Genomic DNA, 12,056 nt, shown 5'->3' on the forward strand with positions numbered 1-12,056 from the left:
AAGAGTTTTTGTCCTGGGGCCAAGCAGAGGTTTGGGGTTGTTAGTAGATTGCCCCTTAGAACAGGGAATCTGTTCCCTCTCACATCAGCGAGAGGTGTGCGGAGCTGGCTGGTTCACGGTAGGAGCACTAAGGTCATATAGGGATGGCTTTATGATTATTGATTTGAGCAAAGAGTCCACTGTTCTACGCAAGTCACTTCACTTCTCTGTAGAACAAAGGGATTGAAGTAGAAGGGTGCTTCCCAATTTCAAATTTTGTGGCCATCTGTTGAACCATCTCTATTCATGTCAAATGCAGCTCTCTTGACAAATACGTAGACCAACCCAGAAAGAATAATGAACAATCTGTTTAATGTGAATTAAAATGAGGTCAAGGTAGCAGTCCCTTAAGGACATTTTAATATTATATCAAAACTGAGGGTTGAATAGTTTGATTAAGAGAAAGGATTTTTTGTCCTTTTCTTTCTTTCATTTGTTGAGTTCTCTCGTTGTCAGAACAGAGCACTCACTTTGGGAGGACAAATGTCTATCCTTGCCCCACTTTAGGTGACCTCCTGCTAGGGATGATCAGCTCTCTGCAGATTTTTAATTCAGGTGAAATGCATATTTCAAGTCGTCTAGGATGATTTAAGTGGCAATCTTAGAAAAGCAGTCTGGAAAAAGTGTCAGAGACTCCTGGGTGGAATACTTTGAATAATTTTCTAATTGCTTATTATTGTTACAACTTACCATGACAACTCTTTACTTTGTGATTGATTTTTATCTTTTTAATCTGATTTATGAGGCCCTGGCCCAGTAGCTCAGTTGGTTAGAGCATCATCCCCATAAGCCAAGGTTGCAGGTTCAATCCGCAGTCAGGGCATAAACAAGAATCAACCCATTAATGCAAAAATAAGTGGAAAAAACAAATCTCTCTCTCTCTCTCTCTCTCTCTCTCTCTCTCTCTCTCTCTCTCTCTCTCTCTCTCCAATAAAAAGAATTTAAACTGATGTATGAAGCCCCAAAGGAAAATGAACTGTAAAATACTGTGCTGAACTAAACTTCAGTCCAAGGTGTGACTTGGCTTGGTCAGGAGGTAGGACTCCATTGGCAAGAGGCCTGAAGGGAGATACAGAATCTGCTGTCATAATGCTAAGATTTGACATTTCCCAACTTAGTCCCCAAATCTATCATAAGTAGACTCTATTGTATTGGCAAACTACAGACCATAGGCCAAATCGGGACCTCTCCTGATTTGTAAGTGAAGTTTATTAGGGCACAGTCACACTTATTATGTATGGTCTATGGTTGCTTTCACCCTACAACAGCAGAGTTGAGTAGCTGCAACAGAAACCAGATGACCTGCAAAACCTAAAATGTTTACTATCTTGTTCTTTACAGAAAAAGTTTGCTGACCCCCAGTCTATATTATTTAAACAAGTCAATAAATAATTTATATTGGGGACCTTCTACATGCTCAGTAGGCACCCAGCTTGTGCACATGGTAACCACACAATAGATTGGAAAGGGGACAAAGTCTGAAGATTACTTTGTAATTTTGGGAATTAAAAATCTTGTTGAGGAGACAAAGTTTAGCAGGCATGAAAAAAATGGTGAACAATAAAAGATAAATATAAAATCAAAAGTTAAACTGTGATGTATTGATAAGTACCAGAATTTGGAGAATGTGAAGGAGGATCAGTGAGTCCTCTAGCAGTTGGTGAAGGCAATCTATATATACATATATAAAAACCTAATATGCAAATTGTCCCCTCAGGAGTTTGACCAGGAGACTGGGAGTTCGATCGCTCACTATGATGTGCACTGACCACCAGGGGGTGGCACAGAACAAAGGAAGTCTCTGGCTGGCAGCCAGAAGGCCCTGATTGGCCCTGATCTCTGGCCAAGCCTAGGGACCCTACCTGTGCATGAATTTCATGCACTGGGCCTCTAGTATCTAATATAAAGAGGTAATATGCAAATTAGCTGGGACACCATAATGTCACAACCGCTCAGGAGGAGGCTGCATGTGCAGGTGGGCAGGAGGGGACTGCGTGCATGGTGAGGCAAGCCATGGATGGCGCAGGCCCCGAGAGAACAGGGCCTGCCAGCTGCCGCGGCAGCGAGGAGGCTTGCAGAGAACAGGGCCTGCCAGCCATGCATGCCGGTAGTCCCGCCTCTGTGCATGAGCTGCAGAGGAAACACCTTTTCTGACCACTCATTGGCTAAGCTCCCCACATGCCACTCTCAGTGTTCTTGGTAACTTGGGTAATAAGAATCCAAGAAGGTGATCTAGGGTTTTTGCACCTCACTCCTGGAGGAAAAAACAAAGGTCTGCTGCTGGAGAGGCTAAGAAATGTCATATCCTGCCCTAGCCGGTTTGGTTCAGTGGATAGAACCTCAGCCTGCTGACCGCAGGGTCTGGATTCGATTCTGGTCAAGGGCATGTACGTAGGTTGCAGGCTTTTCCCTGGCTGGGGCCCAGGTCAGGGCTCATGCAGGAGGCAAACAATTGAAGTGTTCCTCTCTCAGTGATGTTTCTCTCTGTCTTTCCCTCTCTCTTCCACGCTCTCTAAAAATCAATGGAAAAAATATCCTCAGGTGAGGAAAGAAAGAAAGAAAGAAAGAAAGAAAGAAAGAAAGAAAGAAAGAAAGAAAGGAAGGAAGGAAGGAAGGAAGGAAGAAAGAAAGAAAGAAAGAAAGAAAGAAAGAAAGAAAGAAAGAAAGAAAGAAAGGTTATATCCTATGAAAGAGACATCTTGAAAATGCCTAAAGACAGCTGTCATTTTTTCATGGTGAAGAGACTGGAGTCTGTGTTGACGAAAACACCTTAGCAGCTGCGGCAGTCGGCAGTGGCAGCATCAGTGGGTAATGGGGGTGGCGCCTTCCCCTGATCAGCCCAGTTGCCTCCTGCAGAGGGAGGCCAGTAGGACCTCCCCTGAGGGCTCCCAGATTGGAGAGGGTGCAGGTCGGGCTGAGGGACTCCCCCTCCCCCATGCATGAATTTCATGCACTGGGCCTCTAGTTTAATATAATAAAGTTTCAGGACTCACTAAGAGCTTGGACACTCTCTTGAGATCCTCTGTAATTGGATTTGACCTGTATTTCTACTCTAGTATCATTTAAGTCCCTGATATTTTTGGCCTATGGCTTAGGGGATATCTTAATGACCAGAAATATTTCTGAGTAACTTTAGATAACTGATTTTTCTGGGACATGGGATTCCTTTAACACTTTGCACTCGCTTGCTTTTTTCTCAATTCCTTTATTCTAATGCTAACCGTGTCGAGTCACACTCGACATCCGAGTGCAAAAGGTTAATATCCCTTAACTACAAGGAATCGAATCTAGCCAGAGTTGTATAATGTTTTCCTTTCTTGGAGACAATATAGTATATTAGAGGCCTTGTGCATGAATTCGTGCACAGGTGGGGTCCCCAGGGGAGTGAGGGTGGGGCTGGTTGGTGGGACGCTCTTGCCGGCCTGGGACCCGGATCCGTCCTGCTGACATTCATGCTGATTGTCGGGAGCCACCTGGCGGCCACTTTTATATTGTTTATTCCTTGAGGAGCGTCTAGGGAGGGGAAGAGGCCGCGGTGCCCGAGGTCAACTTCCAGGAGGCCAGCGGCACTGTCAGGATCATGCCGGTGGTGCTGGTCCATCAGTGCCTGGCCCGTTCTCCGGAGATTAGACCGGCAGGATTACTGAGGGAGGGAGTGGCTGCCATTGGGTTGGTGGGCTGTCGGGATGGGTCGGTCAGCTGAGTGGCGCTCCCGCTGCGGGAGTGCACTGACCACCAGGGGGCAGCTCCTGCATTGAGGGTCTGCCCCCTGGTGTTCAGTGCATGTCATAACAACCAGTCGTTCGGTCATTCGGTCACTTAGGCTTTTATATATATAGATGGTGAAGACTGTGAGCTTTGGAGTCAAGGAGACCCAGGTTTAAATCTTGGCCCCATCTTCTCCCAGCTATGTAACCTTGGGGTGGGGGAGGGTTCTGTAAAACTGGGTCTCAGTTTCTTCATCTACAAAAATAGAGACAATGATACTGTCTATCTCTTGGGGTTGTTGTGAGAACTAAACAATATGATGCATGTGCAGTGCTTAGAATGTAAAGTGCTTGGTACAAAAATAGGGCGCCCCGAATGCTTAGTCACTGACCGCTGCTCTTGAGAACAGCAAGATCTGTGTCCTGGACAGGAGAGTTACACTTACTTCCAGAACTAAAGTGAGTATTTTGTAGTTTATGAAGGCGCTCATATGCAATGCAAAGTACAAAATTATGGCTCCCCAGTTTTTAGTTTACTATTGGTTGTGATCCTTAATTTTTCACATTGTCCCCATTGCCAAGCCCCTCACTGATTTGTGTTGTGTCCTTGAGCACCTTCGGATGGGGAGCAAAATATTTAAAAATGCAATTACAGACCTACACAGAAATGTGCTGCAGGAATTTGGGCACTTTCAGGGTCTGCACTGTCTGTCTCCAGAGGTCAGGCAGGTTGGCAGCGGGACCAGCCCTGTGGATTGCCAGGCAACATCCCTAGGTTTTCACCCACGTCTGTGGTTATAGAGGAAGTCATAGAGAAACCAGACCAATTTTCCTTATCTGCAACAAGGGGATAATAACATTGATTTTTGTGACTATTGCGAGTATTGCTGAAAGCGCTCTTTGAAACAAACACTTTAAATGGTTTGATGTAATCATAGGACACGAGGCTTAAAACCACCAGCATCTGAGTGTTCAGAGAGGCTCTGCTCCTCTGTGGACGAAGCCGCTGATAATGTTGCTTTTGTTTTCTGTGAGGTAACGTGAAGGTGAAAGGGCGGGGTGTTTCCTACATTTCCTGCTGAAAACAGGGCTTTGACCTTCACTGCTGTTACGAGCCTTCTAGGAGCAATGACTGTGACTCCAGCCAGCCCTGCTCAGGTCAGCACAGGGCTGCTGCCTCTGATGGCTTTTATATTAATACACTTTTAAACAACTGCAAACACTGAAGTCATAGTTTGGCTTTGTAATTAAAAATTATTAAGTGTAAGAATTATATGGGCTTCATAAGAAAACAAGAAACTGTCAGGAAAGCAAACATCTTTATTTAACTCAAAGAAGCCATGTGCAGCCTAGGCCAGGAGAGTCTTGCCATACGCAGAGCAGCTCATGTCTCACCACTTCTCCGTGAAGTAGGTAGCAAGTGTTGCCGTGTTCACTTGTCAGATAAACTTTACATTTAATCATTTGTTCACTCAATGAATATGTATGAAGCTCTTAAGAACAGACAGGCACTAGGAGCTGAGGACACTGCAGTGAACAACACAGGCATGCCATGCCCACCTGTGGCTTACAGTCTCACTGGAGAAATGGACACAGAAACCGGGCTTTCAGCAGTGGGGTTGGTGCTATGTGAAAAGTTTGGAATGCTATTGAGCACATGGCAGAGACACCAGAGAGGTTTCAGTTTCTTTAAATGAGTTGCCAAATATAATAAAAATAAAGGCATGGTATATCCCACACTTGTGCCTAGACCAGGGTGGAATGGCCCTAAGAGTTACAGGCTGGGCCCTGATCATTTTTAGACCAAAAGACTTCTCTTGGGTGGTTTGAACTTTTGGTCTTAAGAGAGGAGCTAGAGACTTGTCTGAGTTGTGCCTTCGGCACCATCCTAAAGCCACTTTGATCTCCCATTGACCTTGGAGCAGAGCAGGCTAAGACAGACCCTCCCCGGGGCAATCCTTTCCTCCTTGGGAACTACCAGGTCTTGGCCCAGGCATTTACCCTAAGTGACTAGTATGTACTTGAACCACCAGTAGTTTCTACCAGCTCAGCTCTCTCTTATCCTGCTCATTGGGATTCCCTTCTTAAAAGGACAGGCTGGGTTTCCTACATTTTCACACCTGACACTAAGGCAGGCAGAGGAAACCATGTCAGTCCATGACAGGGCTAGTTCACCAGTCAGTGGACTCGTCTGTGCTCTCTGTCCCTTTGCCTGGGACTGAAAGAGCAGGTAGGTGTACTCACTAGTGACCCTCTTCACGGTGTTGGGGGGTGGAGATGGGGCAGGGATACATTCCTCCAGATTCAAGCTCAAATTATCACCAGGATAATTGGTTCCAGCCACCTTAGTATGGAGGAAACCGAAGCTAGAGAAGTGGCTTTTGTGAGGACACATCAGCTTAGAGTAGAAAGAGCCTGAAGTGGGAGCCGTCAACCCTGGATGCACATTACAAGGGCTGCGAAGTGTTCAAGAAGAACCGATAACCAGGGCTCACCGGGCTAGTGAGTCAGACTCTGGGGGTGGGCCCTGGTAAGTCTCCTCAAAGTGATTCAAACTGTAGCCAGGATGGGGGACAGGCAGCCTGTGCCAAGGACAAGCTTACTGGGCTCGAATCTGGTTCAGCTCGTGCCGGGACTTGAGCAATGTATTTATCCTGTGTAAACCTTAATTTTCATTTCTATGAAATTAGGTTACTAATGATACCCACATTGTAGGAGTGTTGCTGAGTATTAAATAAGAAAATGAAGTAAAGCACCTGAAACATATCAAGCATTTCATAGAAACAACTATGGAGATTGTTTTTGGTAATGGCAAAAAAGGACTGAACTTTGGGTCTCCTGGTTTCTGGCAATGCTCTTTCTACCATGATCACTTTTAAGGTCTATGGTGATCAGTTCAGTAGAAAAATGGGGTGCTTTGTCCTTTAAAGTGATTCCCTTTGTAAAAAAAAAAAAAAAAGAAAAAAAAAAGAAAGAAAGAAAGAAAATGACCTTGTTTCATAAATAAGAAAAATGATTCCTTATTTTTAAGGCCTCTTAAACTTCACACTAGTTCAATGTCCTGTTTGATATACTTCATTTATTTATTTGTTCATTCATTTGTTATTTTACTTGACAAACATTACTGGATGCCTATTAGGTACCAAGTACTACCTAAATATCCATATACTAGTGGCCCAGTGCACAGATTTGTGCACATTGAAAAGAAATCGGAAGCCCACGCCTGCGTGCCTGGGGAGCTTCCATGTCCCAGTGAGCCGCCGGGAAGTCGCAAGTCGTGTGAGGAATCTGTCCTCCTCCCCGCAGCTTCCTGAGAAAATATTTCCAAATGTCCTTCTGCGGCCAGGGTTGCGCCTTACCGGCTGGGAGGTCCCCAGTGGACGCCTTGGGCCACGCTGGACGCTTTCCACCACTTGGAGCTGGGTAAGAGACGTTCCGAGGTGAACAATACAAAGTTGGGGATCTTGGAGGGCGGGGGTGCTCTCTTGCCCACGCCCCCACCCTTCAGATCCATCTTTCTGACTTTTACCCCATAGTCAGTTGCCACCTTGTGTCCACTGTTATATTGCTGCCTTCCTCTGTAGCTCCAGGGCAATCGGTAGGGGATGAGACTTGATCTCGATGCCCGAGGCAGAGTTCCAGGAGCCCTGTGGTGATATCAGGCTCATCCCTGTCACTCTGAGTGTCCATGCTTCATCCGTTCCCTGGAGATTGTACCTGCAGGCTTATGGGGTATGTGCCTCGTGGCAAGTTCTGGCTGAGCTGCGGGCATCCTCGGGCCGGGTACCAGCACTACAGGGTTTGTCTGCGGGAGCGGCCGTGGGCCTGCCTGCCTGTGGAAGCAGCCAGAGATCCACAGGGACCGTGGGAGCCCAGAAGCCGGCCAGGACTGGGAAGGGCGTGATGGGCTTGGCCGAAGACAGGCATGGGAGACCCGCTCATCAGACTGTCGGGATGGGATTTTCTCACTTTTTCCAGGACTCTCTCTGGAGGGGAGGTGGGGACTAGTCCGGCTTGGAAGTGGCAGCTGAGGGTGGTAGGAAGTAAGGAGGGAGAGGTGGATCGCGGTCCCGGGTAAGGCACATTCATAGTATTTTAGTTCCACATCCGAAGGAATACGGCAATAGCTAAGGGGTGGAACATGGCCTTGATGCCCGAGGGGGAGTTCCAGGGGGCCAGGATAGGTATCAAGGTTGTCCAGGTCACATGCAAACGGTCCACGCTGCATTTGGTCGCAGCAGATTGTACTGCAGGCTATAGGGGGTGATTTTCCCATGCAACTACCAGCCCAAGTGTGGGGTTGCCTGAACCGAACAGGTCAGGCCAGCACCTGCTGGTGCCCCTCCGCCCACCAGAGCCAACCAGCGCTCTTCAGGGATCCAGGAGCAGGTATTCAGTGCCAGGACGCCCACCAGAGCCAACCAGCACTCTGAGGGATCCAGGAGCAGGTATTCAGTGCCAGGACGCCGACCTTTTGGGGAGATGGGGCTGGGGCTGGGGTTGGGTGATAGGTGGAAGTTAGGAAGGGCTTGCCAGGGGACACACGTGGGTGTTGGTCACTGGGCTGGACTTCACTGGCGCTGGCTCTCAAGATGGGGGTGGGCCCAGACATGAAGCGCCTCTGTGGGTTTTTCCCCAGCCTGCATCTGGAGACCCAGAAGGCAATAGGTAAGGGGTGCAGTGCAGCCACAGGGTCCAAAGGGAGAGTTCCAGGGGCCAGCAGCGGCTGATCCTTGGTCATTCTGGCTACACCCACACCACCTGGGTGTTGGGACTGCAGTCTGTTCACTGGAGATTATGCCTGCTGGAGGCAGGAGAGGTGTGAGCCTGGCTTCTGGCTGAGCGGTGCTCCAGGTGTGGGAGCACACTGACCACCAGGGGGCAGCTCCTGCATTGAGCGAGATCAGGCCAAAACCAGCTCTCAGACATACCCGGAGAGGTCCTGAATTGCAAGAGGGTGCAGGCCGGGCACATTTGGGACCAGGGAGGGACGTGGGAGGTTGGCCAGCCCAGGAGGGACCACGGGAGGGCTCCAGAGCGTGTCTGGCCTGTCTTGCTCAGTCCCCATCAGATGGACCGCAGCAGCAAGCTAACCTACAGGTGGGAGCGTCTGCCCCCTGGTGGTCAGTGCATATCATAGCTACTGGTTGACCAGTCGACTGTCTGCCCCCTGGTGGGGGCCTCTAGTTATCAATATAACAGAAACATTAAATACAGACTCTGCCTTCCAGGACCTTAAAGTTGAATACAGGAGATACACTAAAACAAATTATTGTACCATGTATTTATGATAATAGGTTTGAAAAAAAAAGTTCTAAGAACAGTTTCTAGTCCTCCACACAATCTGAGTAACCAAAATACCATTATACATTTGACTAGAGGCCCAGTGCATGAAATGCATGCACAGGTTGTGTCCCTAGGCCTGTCTGGTGATCAGGGCCAATCAGGTTCCCCACTTCCCCGCCTCCCGCCTCCTCCTTTCCTCACAGTCCGAATCCGCCACCACCCACCCTCGGTTCCCCATCCCAGCCAAGGCCCTGGCCCCAATGGGTGATTGGGACCTGCTGGCCAAGGGGAAGGGCCAACCGACACCGTGGCAGGTGGGCGGCAGGCCGATCAGGGCCTGCTGGCCGGGGGAGGGACACGAGGAGAGACCTGGGAGGTTGGCTGCCAGCCCCAAGGAGAAAGCCAGCCGTCAGCACCCCCCCACATACACACTGAGTGGCTAGATTATTATGACCACCTGACGTTTGTAGGCAAATTAGCTGTACACTGTATCGTATGGGATATGGAAGCCGAAGGCCTGTTTGAACACCTTTGCTGTCTGCAGTTACCAAGATAAAACGTCTCCAATTCACACAGGAACACAGGGATTGGACAGTTGAGCATTGGAAAAAAAGTCATGTGGTCTGATGAATCACGTTTCCAGTTGCATCATGCAGATGGCAGAGTGAGAATTTCATGGAAACAGCATGAAAGCATGCACCCCACATGCATGATACAACCCTTCAGGCTGGTGGGGGCAGTGTTATGGTTTGGGTCATGTTTTCCTGCCATGATTTGGGCCCTTTAATTTGTGTGGAACAACGTCTGAATAGCACAACATACCTATGTATCATTGCTGATCAAGTTCATCCTATCATGTTGATGGCGTATCCCAATGGAGATGGCTTCTTCCAGCAAGACAATGCGCCATGCCATTGTGCTTGTATTGTGCAGGAGTGGTTTCAAGAACATGAGGGAGACTTTACCTTGCTTAGGTGGCCTCCACAATCACCAGATCTCAATCCAATTAAGCATTTGTGGGACGAAGTTAAAAGAGCCATCAGGCTGCTGGTTCCACAACCATCAAATCTCACAGAACTGGACAGTGCTATTCATCAGGCATGGTGTCAGATTCCTCGCATCACCTTTCAACATCTTGTGGAGTCAATGCCAAGAAGAATTGCCGCAGTATTGAAGGCAAAAGGTGGCCCAATGAAGTACTGATGGGGTGGTCATAATAATCTGGCCACTCAGTGTATATATACATATATTAGAGGCCCGGTGCATGAATTCGTGCATGGGTGGGGTCCGGCCAGTCTGGCCAGGGGGAGGGGACATAGGCAGTTGGCTGGCCTGCCTGCTGGTCGAGGGGACAATTTGCATATTAGCCTTTTATTATATAGGATATACACTGAGTGGCCAGATTATTATGTGTTCAGAGATCATAATAATCTGGCCACTCAGTGCATATATATACATATACATATACATATACATATACATATACATATACATATACATATACATATACATATACATACATATATATATTAGAGGCCCGACGCACGAAGATTCGTGCAAGAATGGGCCTTCCTTCCCCTGGCTGCCAGCACCGCCTTCGCTCTGGCCTGGAGCTGCCTTTCCGCCTTCCCAAGCTGCCCAGAGGCCTGGAGCGGCTGGGGCAGTGTGGAACGCCTGTGTCATTGCCATGGTGACAATGCAAGCGTCCCACCCCCAGCCGCTCAGCGCCTGCATTTGTGAATTAATCCACCATCTTTGTTGGGTTAATTTGCATAGTCACTCCTGATTGGCTGGTAGGCGTCATGAAGTTATGGTCAATTTGCATCTTTCTCTTTTATTAGTGTGTGCGTGTGTGTGTGTGTGTGTGTGTGTGTGTGTGTGTGTATGTATATTTGCACAAAGCTTTATTTTTTTATTTTCACTTTTCCCCCACAGGGGGTTTAATTTTTATTTAATTTATTGGGTTGACATTGGTTAATAAAATTATATAGGTTTCATGTGTACAATTCTATAATATATCAACTGTATATTGTATTGTGTGTTCACCACCAAAGTCAAGTCTCCTTCCATCACCATTTATCCCCCTTTACCCTTTTCTACCTTCCCCACAAGACTTTCCCTCTGGTAATCACCACACAGTCGGACATCCCTCTTACAATCCAAGACTGCTGGCTCCCAACTGCTTGCCTGCCTGCCTTCCTGATTGCCCCTAACCGCTTCTGCCTGCCAGCCTGATCACCCCCTAACCACTCTGCTGCCAGCCTGTTTGCCCCCAACTTCCCTCCTCTGCCGGCCTGGTCACCCCTAACTGCCCTCTCCTGCAGGGTTGATCACCTCCAACTGCCCTCCCTTGCAAGCCTGGTTGCAACTGCCCTCTCAACTGCCCTCCCTTGCAGGCCTGCTCCTTCTCAACTGCCCTCCCTTGCAGGCTGGGTGCCTCCCAACTGCCCTCTCCTGCTGGCCATCTTGTGGTGGCCATCTTGTGTCCACATGGGGGCAGGATCTTTGACCACATGGGGGAAGCTATATTGTGTGTTGCAGTGATGATCAATCTGCATATTACTCTTTTATTAGATAGGATAGAGGCCTGGTACATGGGTGGGGGCCAGCTGGTTTGCCCTGAAGGGTGTCCTGATCAGGGTGGGGTTCCCTTGGGGCGTGGGGCGGCCTGAGCGAGGGGCCTGTGTTGGTTTGCAGGCCGGCCACGCCTCCTGGCAACCCAAGTGGAGGCCCTGGTATCTGGAATTTATTCTCCTTCTACAATTGAAACTTTGTAGCCTGGAGCGGAGCCAAGCCTGGGGCTCCCTTCGCGGCCGGCAGCCATTTCTGTTGGGGTTATAATTGAAACTTTGTAGCCTTAAGCGGAGGCCTGGGCCCGGCCAGGGTGTGCGGAAAGCTTTGCTTTCTCCATTGCCGCGGGCAACCCTGGCCTGAGCTCTCCAGCTCCGTGGCTGCCACCATTCTGTTTGAATTTGTTTACCTTCTATAATTGAAACTTTGTAGCTTGAGTGGAGGCTTAGGCCT

The sequence above is a fragment of the Cnephaeus nilssonii genome, assembly GCF_951640355.1.
Source record: "Cnephaeus nilssonii genome assembly, chromosome: 6".
In the NCBI taxonomy this organism is placed as follows: domain Eukaryota; kingdom Metazoa; phylum Chordata; class Mammalia; order Chiroptera; family Vespertilionidae; genus Cnephaeus; species Cnephaeus nilssonii.